This window comes from Mustela putorius, unplaced genomic scaffold (genome assembly GCF_011764305.1).
Source record: "Mustela putorius furo isolate JIRA1106 unplaced genomic scaffold, ASM1176430v1.1 tig00003870_pilon_pilon_pilon, whole genome shotgun sequence".
NCBI lineage: Eukaryota > Metazoa > Chordata > Mammalia > Carnivora > Mustelidae > Mustela > Mustela putorius.
In genome coordinates, this window is record NW_025422022.1 from 548,814 (window position 1) to 563,573 (window position 14,760).

General features: G+C 44.4%; 1 long non-coding RNA gene across 2 annotated transcripts; it reads left to right on the forward strand.

The window, feature by feature from the left end:
• Positions 1-2,492: 2,492 nt before the first annotated feature.
• Positions 2,493-14,025, forward strand: LOC101671826. Of its 2 annotated transcripts, none has more exons than XR_001179629.2 (3): positions 2,493-2,765; positions 7,368-9,404; positions 13,792-14,025. It is a non-coding gene; the product is annotated as an uncharacterized LOC101671826 (long non-coding RNA). The 2 variants fall into 2 exon arrangements; XR_006602596.1 differs by lacking the exon at positions 13,792-14,025 and adding an exon at positions 12,462-13,214.
• Positions 14,026-14,760: the final 735 nt, after the last annotated feature.

The window sequence follows — 14,760 nt, forward strand, 5'->3', positions numbered from 1 at the left end:
AACCCTGTGACTGTGTCACCTTATATGGTAAAAGGGACTTGACAAATGTGATCAAGTTCAGGACCTTGTGAGTCTCATAGGGCCAAGACTAGGGGAGAGAAGAGCTGGCTGAGGGAGACTAAGGAGTTGGGGAATCACCATTTCAAAATGAGCGTCTCCTGGGTTAGATGTTTTATGTGACGCTTCCTCTGAAACTAGTTGTTTAAGATGGAGCGTCTCACATTTGAAAAAAAAAAAAAATTGTGAGGGCCACTCTAAATATAGATCCGCCCAAACCAGTACTAATTAAGTCTCAAACAACGTCAACAAGAAAGTACAATAGTGGTATAGTTTGCTCAGCAAACTCTCCACATAATAAGTCATGTTAAATGCTGAAGTTCCTTGACTGTCCTCAAAACACAATGCCTCCCCGGAGCCTTCAGCTACACAGCTCGTCCTCGAAGGCTACAGGTTCTGGAAGGCTGGTGTGTTGGCCATGGACAAGCTCCCTGCAGAGCAGTGCCCAGCTTCCTCCTCCCGGCCGCTGCCGGCCCGCATAACCTCACTTAACACATTTCAGGATGAAATGGCTGAGAGCCAGAAAGAGCTACTCAAACTCCGACGCACTTGGGTCCACCAAGTAAAGAGACCCAAAGAGGGAGAGAGGTAGGTAGAGCAGAGAGCACAGAGACACAAATAAAATTTGAGTTTGACCCTACTTGACCATCTAGTTTTGCCATCTAGATGAGGCAGGCATAAACCTTGGCTGGTGAATGTGTGTGTGTGTGTGTGTGTGTGTGTGTGTGTGTATGTGCGTGTTTAATCATCCTGTCTGCATAGATCAAAGAATGAACTTGAATATCCCATCAATCTCAATCTTGGCTTTTAACCACTTTGACTGCCTTATTATGGCCTGCTTCCAGTTTCTCCTTTTTTTTCTTTCATCTCATGCCCTTGCCTCCTTTCCTGTGCTGGAATGGAGGCACAGGAAGTGCTGGTCAATAGCACCGTCTTTCCCATCATCATCCACTCCAGAGCCAGGACACACAGGTGTGCATGCACACTCACGCAGTGTGCCTCCACAGCATGTCTCAGCTCACACCAATGTCAGCAGGGTGGGAGGGAGGTAACAGAATGACTCGTTCTTCCACTTCTTCGTGCCTTGGTCCCCTTGAACAGTAAAGCTTCTGAGAAGGTTGGAACTTTAAACAACATGGATCTCTGGGGCGTCTGGGGGACTCAGTCAATTAAGCGGCCAGCTTTTGGTTTCAGCTCAGGTCATGATCTCAGGGGCCTGGGATCGAGCCCTGTGGGTGTGTCTCTCTCCCTTTCCCTCTGCACCCCTCCATGGGCGCTCACTCTCTCTCAGATAAATAAACAACATGGATATGGACCTACCAGCAAAAATCTAAAAATGCTTTCATTTCAATATCACATGAACAACACAGTGGGCACCAGGGCCATGTACCCCAGGGTCATGTATCCTGCATGGGGGGGGGGGTCTGATTTCCAATCATTGCAATTAATTAGCATCAAACCACGTGTCCCTTTACAGGTGAGCACATAAGGCCTGGGGCAAATTACTGTCCTCAGATGTGGCAGAAAGAGGGACAGAATCTCAAAAGCAAGTCTTCTGCTTCCCAGTATGTAGGAGCCTCCAGGGAGCCTTGCAACCCAGGGAGCCACACTGCCATAAGTGAGTTTATTCAGAGAGCATTTACGGAGAACTTTCCTTACATGTTCTGGGGATGAAAATGCAAGCTGTGCTCCTCACCTGAAGCCTAGTCCCCACGGGAGAAGAACTACCTGACTGCACAGCTGGCCTGTGGCCCATGAGCTCGGTGACCACAGCTCCCTCACAGCAGGCTGACGGGTCTGAACTTGGTTGGGAAAGTCAGGCATGGTTTTAAACAAATGTGGAGTGTGAGTACTTTGGAGTCTTAGAAAAACAACGTGGCCCCCCATGGGCTGGTTAGAGCCAGTGGAAAGCCTATGGCAGGGGCCACAGCCGCAGACTAACCAGCCGCTGGGATGCAGAGGAAACGTCTTTGTCGGACATGCCGGAGATAGAATTGCTGGGCCACGTGACTGGTCCCTTAGGCTTAGGGAGCAGGAGAAGTCAAGGATTAGTCTGAGTTTGTAGCACACTTAGGGCAAACAAAGGACCCCAGGGACAGCGGCTTGAAGAAGCCAGTTCAGAACAGGGAAGCTGATAATATTCCTCGGGAGGTCTGTGGGACCTCCCATCTGAACCGATCTCCAAGGCCAGCCAAGGGCTGCTGTGCGTACAGGTAGGAGACTCAGAGCTAGCAGTGATTCTAGAGTTAGGATCCCTTAGCTTCTCTATTGCAGGAGGTTCCGTGTGAGTGAATGAAATTTCTGAGAAGGTGTAGTGGAGACACAAGGGAAAGAAATTCAACGAGGTCTGGGGACTTTCCAGTATTTGGAAGTAGTAAGAGGAGGGAGGAGGAGGAGGTGCCTGGGAGCCTGTGACTCCAGCATGGGAAATGGGAGGAGAACAGAAGAGGCCCTGAGGGTGGCTGCTTCCGTGTGGGAGGCCTTAACCCCCCGGGGATGAGTGAGTTAAGGGAGTTCCTGCCATGTGACAAGAAGGGCAGCCTGGTGAAGAAGCTTTGTTTTTTTCAAGCTGGGAAGAAGTGACTGATGAAGGAGATAAGGTTAAACTGTTTTGTTTTGTTTTGTGTAATCAGGGTAAAAGCAAGAACACAAGGTCACCAGTAAGCGGCTGGCAGATATGGAGGATATGCCGACCGGATTTGCCAAAGGTAGGTCAGGGTGGCTCCAGGCCCCACTCTCAAGGCCACAAATCCTGTGCAGTGTCACTACCACCCAGCCCTGCCCGTGGGCCACGTGCCCGAGGAAAGGTGCACAGGCCTCCGGGGTTCTGACCCTGGGCCTTGGAGGCCACAACTCCAGCTCCAGGCCGGAGTGGGGGTGGGGAGGGGCCCTCATATGACACCCCCACCCCCATGACGCTGTGGGGCACGCGGGCGGACCCTGCCCCTGCCCCTGCCCCTGCGAGGCTCTCCTCTTTCCCTCCCTCCCGCAGCCACCCTCCTCCCTCCCTCCCTGTCTGCAGGTGCCCTGCCTGGGCTCTCCCTCCCTTCCTTTCCCCCAGCTTACCTGGAGCTCTGGGGGAACGTTTCAGCTCCCACACCTGGAAGGTCTTGTTGGAAACACGTGTGCCTTTTTATTCGGGCACGTGGAAGTGTGGCCAGCTCAACTCTCCTTCCTTGACCTCCCACCTCTCTGCCCCTTCTGTTTCGAGGAAATCAGAGCCCCTCCTTCTTCCCCAGGACCTAGTGGCTCCACTGCCGTCTCTCCTCTAGCTTTACTCCCTTGTACGCTATGGGAGTCATGTTATTCACATCTCATACATATGCCCAGCCGCCCCCATGTTAAGAACCAAGTAACCACACTTCTCTCCTTCATCGGACCCATGCCAACCTGATCGCCACACTGAAGCCCTAATAATCATTCCAAATCTGATCACGTTGCAGCTGAGTTGAAAATCCTTCATAACATCCTCTTATCCTAAAGATCAAGTTCAAGCTGTCAAAGAGTGTGAGACTTTTAAAGTTTTAGTTATTCCTTCTGAGCTGTGGTAAACTGTTCGTAGTCCCTCCATATCCTGGATGTGTATCCCTCTACATGTACCCCTGGGGCGCCTGGCACCCTAGCTTCTCTATCAAAATACAGCTCAAAGAGTGCCTCCACCAGGAAGCTTTCCCAGATCTCTCCAAGTTGTCGCCCTCTTCTGTTTCCAAAAAATCCCATGGCCATTTTGAACCCCAGACCAATTAAGTGAGAATTGCTTGAGTGGGAACCCAGGCAGTGGGATGGATTCCAGAGTGGGGCAATGGTTGAGTACCACGGACCACTGCGGGAGAGTTATCTGATTCTCAGTCCTTCTGCATGTGATTATGGAGGATGTCAGGTCCAAAATCTGCAGGGCAGGTGGGCAGGCTGGAGACCAGGGAGGAGCCGATGCTGCAGCCATCTGGAGGCAGAATTCCCTCTTTCTCAGGGCACCTCAGTTACCCTCTCTTAAGGGAAACTGATGAGATGAGGCCCACCAATACGGCATGTAATCAAAGTCTGCTGATTTAAATGTTAATCTCATATTTAAAAAATACCTTCACAGCAGTATTTAGACTGGTGTTTGACCAAATATCTTGGTACTGTGGCCCAGTCATAGGTGACACGTTAGCTTACCCATGAGACTGAGTTTTTTTTTTTTTTTTTTTTTTTTTTTTTGAATTGTGGGAAATCACCAAAAGTTCTGGAGTGACAAAAAGCACAGCCATTTCTGTGTTTCAGAAAAACACCTCTGGTACCTTATCACGAGTATATTGTGGGAGGCTGCTACCACGAGCAGTGAGACATGAGGTTAGGCAAACCCAGCCAAGGTGAGAGATGAGGAAGAGCGTCATGTGGTGGAGACAGGGGACTACAGAGGTCACACTCACCAGTGAGGTGCTGTTGCCTGAAGAGAAGTTTCCAGTCCATGATTCAGAGTCTCAGACACTATTCTCAGTCTCACTTTCTGCCTTCTTAACCCCAACCTCATTTCTCACACCTCTTTAACTGGTAGCTGCAGTCTCTGTGGTTTCCCAAGTCCCCCACTCCTTGGCGTGGTTTTTCTGACTGCCTTGGCTCCGGACTTCAGAGACCCCAGGAAGGACACACGCCCAGCTCCCTCTCAGGCTGGACTCCTCTCGTAATTCCCCAACCTCATCTCCCACTCTGGCCATGATATGCTCTGAAGGTTTTCATGGTTTCGAGAAGGTGTGGGGGAAAGGCTGTTGATTCATCCCAGGAGAGCCAAGCTAGCAGCATGACCCATCAGAGCTAGAAAACCCCTAGAACACGGACTGCTCCTCGTGTTTTCCTGGGGAAGAGAGGGAACGAGGCGACGGTTTTTGGTTCACTGTGGGTCCCACGGACAGTTTGTGGAAGAAACCACACTGTGGTCCATAGACCTCCTTCTCTTGGCTCTTTCTGCCATACTCTGTAGTGGTGGTCTTGTCACAGGACAGTATCAAAGAGGGTCCCACACATCCTGTGAGGAAGGAGATGAATGATGGTGAATGTGTGTAGCAAAGTGTTAAGGTGTGGTTGTGTGAATACTTACAGAATGGGGTTTTCACTTCCTGAGAGCAGCCAGACCACACAGAGACGTGGAGACGCAGCCTTCTTGTTCGTAATCTGTGATGCTGCTTCGCTGGAATGAAACTGACATTTCAACTAGAAAATGATCCTCCGCGCTTTTTTTGCCACTTCTGCTGAGTTCAGTGCGCCCCTCCACACTAACGCGTGTGTTCTCTTCTCTCCAGTTTTCCCGCCACTTCCCTCCATTCACACTGATATAAAACCTTCTTGGGTGTTATTTGGCGAGTCGACAGAGTTAAATAATGATTTACAGAAGACCTGCTTCTGTCCTGTTTCACTCCCCTGCCACCATGCAGCTGGTACAGGGTCGTATCAACACGATCCTAAATTCAAAGTACTCAGTTATCACCTGGTCATGCAGATAATGCAAAACATGCTCATATTAAAATGTGTCAATTACTACCCAAGTGAAAGCAAGCCAGTAAAAATAAAGGTTGTGGAGCCCATCTCATGCTCCGGGAATGTGTGAATAACCCAGGGGACCTCAATTTCAAAAACATCACAGGACTTTTGCCAAGTTTCAGATTTCAAGGGACTTGTGAGAGAAACAGAAGTGTTTCTGACATGATACCACGTGGTAATCGTCAGCAATGGCTTATTACCGCCCCGTTCTTCTTTCTCTTAATTTTAAGGGTATTCTTTAGAACACGTTAGAGTCAGCCCCTGAACAACATGGGGTTCAGGGCACACACCCTCCTGCACAACCAAAAATCTGTGTATAACTTATGACTCCCCCCAAACTTAACTACTGATAGCCTCCTGTTGACCAGAAGCCTCCCTGATAACGTAGTCAATTAACACATCTTTTGACTGTTACATGTATCGTATACTATATTCTCATAATAAACCAAGCTAAAGAAAATGGTTTTAAGAAAATCATAAGGAAAATACATGTAAAGCACTGCACTGTAGTTATTGGAAAAAATTGCATGAAAATAGACCCGTGCAGTTCAAACCCATATTGTTCAGTTGCATGACAATTAATCAGAGCAGTCTGTTTGTCTTCTAAATATGCCCATTCTCTTTGAGGGGCTTTTGCAGGTGGGACATTAAATAGAAACATAACCTTCATATAGTATGGTGTAGTATAGTATATGGAACATAGTGTAGTATAATTAACACACTCTGATTTGTCAGGGATAGTCCTAATAATAGCTGCTCTCCTGGTGTCCCACTTAGTTCGGCAGTTGTCACAACTTTTTCATTTTTAATGAAGTATCTTTGCTAATAGCTACATGAAACCAGGAGAGGTTTGATAGAACTTCACTTAGTACATCAAGATTCTGCCTTGGTCTTTCCAACACTATGTGACACTCATAGTTACATCATTCGAGGCCCACTTAAGAGACAAAACCACCTTAGTTCTTTGAATGGGGGAGGCAGTCTACAGAATTGTTCAATAAGCAAAGGAGTGAAATGGGACTCCCAGGGGAGTAGAAGCAGCAGGTGCAAAGGGCCAGCTGCTACCTCAGGGCTGAGGAAAGGGGACAATGAAAGACAATGAAAGGACCAAGGACCTGGGGGAACTGCTGAGATTCAGACCTCCTTGAAGGGGGGTGACTGCCACGAACACATGAAGCCAGCCTGGGTCAGAGCTGGCCCAGAGAAGCCAGCTGCTCCTGCTGGTGGGTAGAGCTGGTCTGTAGAAGCAAAACCGCCAGTAAGGGTACAGTTGGCTGAAGCTGCAGCCTTTGTGACCACAGAAGGGCCACTGCCCCGAGGGAAAGCAGGGGAGTGCAGATGGAGATGGAAGGGATGGGCTGCTCTCAACCCTGCAGCTGAGAACCACAGGAGGACCTGTGACTTCTGGGAGGGAAGTCAGTGCCCTCTTACAGGCAACTCCTCGAATGTCTCTCTAGAGCCCCCTGCTGACGAATCCCAACATTGCACCAGCTGGGGTTTTAGGGTGTCAGTGAAGGTTGGAGTTAGAGTCCAGAGACAGTAAGTTGATAACTGACATAGCCATGCATAGAGCTCTCACCGCTCACTGTAAAATGGGGTGAAATCTGAAAGGCAACTGGTGAGTCTGTTCCTGTTTTCCCGACCCTTTCCAGGCCCTCCCTTTCCACGCACATCACTCAGGAAGACCTCATTTTATGGTGTTTTGTTTTAGCAACTTTGCTTTACTGAGCTTTGCAGATGATGTGGTTTTTGATCTTTGGGCTTTTTTGGTTTTGTTTTTGTTTTTCTTACAGAATGAAGTTCTGTGGCAGCCCGGCCTCAAGTAAGTCTCCAACAGAATTTGCTCACTTCATGTCTCTGCGTCACATTTTGGTAATTCTCATAATATTTCAAATTTTGTCATATGTGTGACGATGATCTAGGCCTAGTGATCCTTGATGTTGTCTGGGGCCACCACAAACCATGCCCGAGTGAGAGGAGAACTTAATAATTGTGTATGTCTGGCTTCACTCCATCTTTCTCCCTCTTCTCACACTTTCCTATTCCCCAAGACACAACAGTAGTCAAGATAGGCCGAGGAATCACCATTCAAGTGAAAAAAAGAGTTACACATCTCTCACTTTAAACTGAAAGCTAGACATGATTAAGCTTAACTGAGGAGAACATGCGGAAAGCCAAGACGGGCCTCTTGTGGCGAACAGCTGAGTTGTGAAAGCAAAGGAGAAATTCTTGAAGGAAATTTAACGTGCTACTGCAGTGAATGCATGAATGATAAGAATGTGAAAGAGCCCGATTGCTGGTGTGGAGAAAGTCTGAGTGGCCTGGACAGAAGACGAAACCAGCCACAACATCCCCTTCAGCCAAAGCCTGTGCCAGACCAAGGCCCTCACTCTCTTCAATGCTGGGAAGGCTGAGGGAGGTGAGGAAGCTGCAGAGGAAGGTCTGAAACTGCGGAGGTTGGTTCGTGAGCTTTCAGGTAAGAAGCCATCTCATCACTCAGAGAGCAAGGTGAAGCAGCCAGTGCCGATGGAGAAGCTGCAGCAAACCATCCAGAAGATCTGGCTAGGGTTGCTGACGAAGGTGGTGGCCCTAAACAGCATATTTTTGATGTAGGGGAACCTGCCAGGCTCCAACTGGAAGAAGAGGCCATCTAGGACTTTCACAGCCAGAGAGGAGAAGTCGATGCCAGCCTTCAAGGCTTCAAAGGATTGGCTGACTCTCTTGTTAGGGGCTAAGGCAGCTGGTGGCTTGAAGTTGAAGCCAGTGCCCATTTGCCAGTCCAGAAGTCCCAGGGCCTTTAAGAATTATGCTCTGCCTGTGCTCTGTAAATGGAACTACAAAGCCGGGATGACAGCATATCTGTTGAGAACATGGTTTACTGAATATTTAAAGCTCACTCTTGAGACTTAGTGCTCCAAAATAAATGACTCCTTTCAAAATATTCCTGCTTATCGACAATGCGCCTGGCCACCAAAGAGCTCTGATGGAGAGGTACAAATTGATGAATGTTGTTTTCACACCTGCTAACCTAACATCCGTTCTGAAGCCTATAGATCAAGAAGTCATTTCAACTTTTAGGTCAAGAAAGAAATAGATTTCATAAGCCTAGAGCTGCCAGAGACAGTATTCCTCTGATGGATCTGGACAAAGTCAACTGAAAACCTTCTGGAATGGATTCACCATTCTACACATCCTTCAGAACATTCCTGATTCAAGGGAAGAGATCAAAATATCAACATGAACAGAAGTTTGAAAGAAACCAATTCCCACCCTCATGGATGACATTGAGGATCTCAGAACTCTGGTGGAGGAAGGAAACTGCGGATGTGGGGAAACAGCAAGAGAAGTAGAATCAGAAGGGGAGCCTGAAGATGCGGCTGCACTGGGACCATCTCAGGATCCAACTTAAATGAAGAGCTGCTTCTTACAGAGGAGCAAAGACCATGGTTTCTTGAGATGAAGATGCCAGTGAAGACTGATGAGATGACAACAGAGGGCTTAGAATGTGACATGCCTTAGTTGATAAGGCAGTGACAGGGTTTGAGAGGATGAACTCCAATTTTGAAAGACGTCCTCCTTGGGTAAAATGCTATCAAACGGCATCAGGTGCTACAGAGAACTTGCTCATGAAAGGAAGTCAACCAATGCAGCCAATTTCATTGTTATCTTAAGGTACTACAGCTGCAGGCATCCCGGTCCCCAGCACCCACCACCCTGACCCGTCACCTGCCATCAAGAAGAAGGCAAGACCCTCCACCAGCAAAAAGATTATTCACTCAAAGCTCAGATCATGGTTAGCAGCCTTAGCAATAAAGAATGTGTAAATTAAGGTATGTATTTTTTTTTTAGATACAATGCTCTTACTGCATACTTCATAGACTACAGTACAGTGTATGCATAACTTTTATATGCTCAGGGAAATTTAAAAATTCATTTGATTTGCTTTATTGCAATGTTTGCATTATTATGGTAGTCTGGAACCAAAACCTCAGTATCTCCAAGATGTGCCTGTATGAGGAACTAACTTACTGATAGAGCCACAGTATATCTGTTGGCAAGGTGCTGTGCACGGTCACAGCAGCTAGGGACAGGTAAGTTCTTCTGGTCCCTAGTGTGGGTGGGAGAAGTATTTCATACTTCAACTGCCACTCGGTTGTGCCGTGGTTCCTGCAAGGCGTATGAGAAGCCACCATCTGGCAAGGGCAATTGGAAATATGGAAACTTATAGTTCAGACATATGTACAATATGTCCAGGAAAATAGAGGCTGACCAGTCCGGTTATGCTGTATTATAAAAAAATCCAACTATAGAGATCATAGGGGGAAAAAAGTTCTAAACTCTTGGGAAACAGTGATTTTAACATTCATTATGGAATGAAAATCTACAGACATTTGCTTATTGTGTGGTGACACTTCTTTATTTTGCAGTAAATTGTTTCGGCAAGCAGTGGGATCGAAAATTAAGTATTGAGTTTTCCTATCTCAAGAAATAGTGTGTGTCATGTGCACAAAATTGTGTTTACCCTCTACTATAGTGGGTATTGTAGTGTGATCTCTAATCATGTGAAGACCCAAAGATGTTATCTATAAGAAAATACCAGCATTTCCTTCGAAGGGTAGAAGTTAATTTTTTTTAAAGATTTATTTATTTGTTTATTTGGGATAGAGAGAAATAGAAAGTGAGAAGGGGGGAGGGGGGAAGGAGAGAGAGAATCTCAAGCAGACTCTCTGCTGAGCATAGAGCCTGATTCAGGGTTCAATCTCACAACCCTGAGACCATGACCTGAGCCAAAATCAAGAGTCTAACACAACCAACTAAGTTACCCAGGTGCCCCTAGGAAGTAGTAGTTATTTTAGGAAGATTCCTCCCACAGATCTACGAGATCTAATGAGTCCTGCTGCAGGGGGTACATACATATGTGACTTCATCAACTGACTTTTCATTTGATCAACTGATTGTTATTCTAAATGAGCTTCTGTCATTTCCAAAAAACAAAGCCATATTTGAATGTGTTGGCTCCATTAGCAGAAGAAAAATTACATATTGCCAAAGCCAGTTTCTTCAAGGCTTCAAATAAAAAAGCTATTTAAGGTTTTCGTTTAATGGGGCGCCTGGGTGGCTCAGTGGGTTAGGCCTCTGCCTTCGGCTCAGGTCATGATCTCAGGGGCCTGGGATTGAGTCCCACATTGGGCTCTCTGCTCAGCTCCCTTTCTCTCTCTGCCTCCCTCTCTGCCTACTTGTGATCTCTCTCTCTGTGTCAAATAAATAAAAATAAAATCTTTAAAAAAAAAAAAAAACTAAAAAACCCTTAGCCTCTTTAAAAGAAAAAAGGGTTTTCCTTTAATTCCTGGCTAGAATCAAGTTTCAGCTTGTGGGAGTTGTGTCTCCCAGAGGTGAAATGAACAGTACTCTGAACAGATGTTTTTACAAACTTAGTTCAAATGTGACTCCATGAAGATTTCTGTAATGACAATATGAGTCAGGTTTGGATGGAACACACCACTGTGTAAAAATGACATTCTTACTAAATTAAAAACCTTTGGAGAAGAAATGACCTGGAGTTGGTTATGAGACACACACAATTGGGACCGCATTAACAAGTTGCAACATTCTTGCAAGCAAGATATACTAAGTAGTTGTGCAAATTTACAAATACTTTTTATATAATCACAACAACAAACTATTTGTGACGAAGCCACTGTTGAATACAAAACCAGATGTCTACTGGGCAGCGCACGCTTTTCCTCTCTGTGCCAATCAGCACATGGAATACAGTTATATATGCTCTTTTGAAGAATGATTTTAAATTAACCTAAATGTCCAGTGATGGTGTCATTGAACTTTGAACTGAGTCCTCTAAATGCCAGGGCACTTCGTTCAAAATCAATTAGAAATGTTTGGTCAAAATATTCAAAGAGTGGAGTATTTAAATTTAAATTTTGATGGTCGACCCCATAATTTGCAAACAGGGAGATATCTCAAAGTTGTACCTACAAAAACATGGGAGCATATAATATGAGCTCGATAGCACGCAGGATTTCATTCTGAAATTCTACGATTAAATTTTGGAATATCTTGCCTGGTGGGAAAAATCTTTAGATACAGTTCCTATTTTTTTTTTTAAAGATTTTTATTTATTTATTTGTCAGAGAGAGAGGGAGAGAGAGCAAGCACAGGCTGACAGAATGGCAGGCAGAGGCAGAGGGAGAAGCAGGCTCCCCGCCAAGCAAGGAGCCCGATGCGGGACTCGATCCCAGGACGCTGGGATCATGACCCGAGCTGAAGGCAGCTGCTTAACCAACTGAGCCACCCAGGCGTCCCACAGTTCCTATTTTTAACTGGATAAATTTATACTCCATATCAGAATCTGATGAAACAGAGGTCAAAAAATTTGCAGCATATAAATTTGGAGAAAACCTCAAAAAAAAAAAAAAAGTTACGTAGATAAATCATTTGATAAGTTTTGTCCTATACAAGTAATTGGAAAAGAAACACATTATGTGTGGAGGCAAAAAGACAGTAGTTATGGAAATATTCTCACTGAAATATTTATACATTTTGTTGACGCAAAAATGAGCAAATCTTTTAAAATTTCTTAAACTAGAGAAAGAAGAAAGTTTTATTCGCGCTCAAGTGAGAACAGCTGCCCAGGGTTATCAGTCTTCACAAAGAAGAAAGTGCTCCTCTGAAGGATTGTGTAATCCAGAATTATACATGGGTTTTTTGTTGTTGTTATATCAAGAGTTACAAATCATCAGGACATAAGACATTCCAGAAAATAACAAACTTTATCTTACAGTTTTAGTATGGGCAAGGTTGCATGCTTTTAGGTGTGGGAACTTTGGGAGATTTTCACTCTTACCTTTAGTTTGAAATGTTTCTTCTAGGTTATTTGCTGACAAAGCAGATGGACATTGTGTGCTATGAGCCGAAATGGAGCCCATGCTTTGAAGTGTGCTAAGTCATTCTGATCCTGGCGAAAGTTAACGTATAGTTTCCCTGGGAGCCCAGAGCGGGGCCCACAAGTATGAAAGGTTGAAAACTTCCTTTATCAATTTTAATATGAAAAAAATAAAACTGAAAAGATCTTTATTTTTCAGAATTTGTTCTGAGCTTACCTAGGTAATATGAAAAAAATAAAACTGAAAAGATCTTTATTTTTCAGAATTTGTTCTGAGCTTACCTAGGTAAACTCATGTCAAAAAATGAGAGTTTGCTCAATTAAAAAAACTCATGTCAAAAAATGAGAGTTTGCTCAATTAAAAAAAAAAATGCCATAATCTACAGCAGCTCTGGCTACATAATTTGAAGGATCCGGTGCAAAATGAAAACGAAGGACATTTTGGTCAAAACTTTGAGGTTCAAGACAATAATAAGAGAGCATTAAACCAACTGTGAGCTCTTCTGAGAGGGACTCTGGATGGCTGCAGAGGCCACGGGCCTAAGAAGCCACGAGTGCTGGTCAACAGTCAGGAGCCAAGTGGTGATGACTATAATTTCAAATTTGTGAATAATACAATGAATGAAAAATCATTAAACATTTTAATAAGATCATAATGAAAAAAAAATTTAGAGATAAATACTAGTGATATTTCAGCAGATTGAAGCTAAGAAGCAATTTAAAATATATTAATAGGTAGCAAGGATAGTTATTCTGGTTTTTTTTTAATTTTTAAAAATATTTATTTATTTATTTATTTGACAGACAGAGGTCACAAGTAGGCAGAGAGGCAGGCAGAGAGAGAGAGAGAGGAGGAAGCAGGCTCTTCACTGAGCAGAGACCCGACCAGACAGGACCCTGGGATCATGACCCAAGCTGAAGACAGAGGCTTCAATGCACGGAGCCACTCAGGTGCCCTGTCTGGTTTTTAAAAAAACATTTAAATAATCAGGGATGCCTGACTGGCATGGTTGGTGGAGTGTGTGACTCTTGATCTTGGGGTTATGAGTTTGAGCCCAATGTTAGGTATAGAGATTACTTAAAAATGAAGTCTCTTAAAAAAATAAGTAAAAAAAATAAACATTTAGATAATATATTTTTTAAATTTTGCCCTAATTTATATGTTATATTTAATCTTTTGAAAAAATATATTTTTAGAGACCATTTTGACAAGAATTATTTTTATGTCCACTTTAATAAAAGCCAAGTTGGCAGTCAGTAAATCAATTTCTAAAAATAAAACAATCAATTCTTTTCATGATCTCTTTCCTTTTCAGGTGTCGCAGTTTGGATACACCACATACCTAGCAAGTATATAAAGCATACACTTTGATATTTCATGTTATAGAGATGTGTATCAGTGTTACAAATGCTTTATGTACTAAAAAAATAATTCTATATTTCCAGAAAAAACGTGTTAATTGTTCTCTACTCTGATTCCAGCTGCATGTTGATCTGTTTCCTGTAAGAATGGGGGAGGAAAAGGAAATGTTACTTCTAAAAAAGATTTTGAAAAGAAATATTTATTTATTTAGAGAAAGAGAGAGAGAGTGCTTGAGGAAACAGGGGGAGGGGCAGAAGAAGAGGGAGGGAGGGAGAGAATCTTCAAGCCTACTATCCCCTGAGTGTAGAGCCCAACTCAGGGCTGGATTCCAGGACCCTGAGATCATCACCTGAGCTGAAACCAACATCTGTACGCTTAACTGAGTGAGCCACCAAGTGCCTCTAAAAAAGAATATTTTTAAATTAGCTGCAATGTAAGGTATGAAACCATGAAACTCCTAGGAGAAAATATACAGGATGAATTCCTTGACACTTGTCTTGACAATGACTTTTTTTTGGATTTGACACCAAAAGCAAGGGCAACAAAAACAAGAACAAACAAGTGGGACTACTTCAAACTAAAAGATTTCCATACCATGATGGTAAAGGAAATCATCACCAAAAATGGGTTTCCTATGGAATAGTATGAAAAGGTATGAGAGGGTAATCTATTAAATGGGGGAAAATATGTGCATATTATACATCTGATACAGATTTATATAAATATAAAGAGCTCATACAACTAAATAGCAAACAATCCAATTTAAAAAATGGGCAGAGGGGGCGCCTGGGTGGCTCAGTGGGTTAAGCCGCTGCCTTCGGCTCAGGTCATGATCTCAGGGTCCTGGGATCGAGTCCCGCATCGGGCTCTCTGCTCAGCAGGGAGCCTGCTTCCTCCTCTCTCTCTCTCTCTCTGCCTGCTT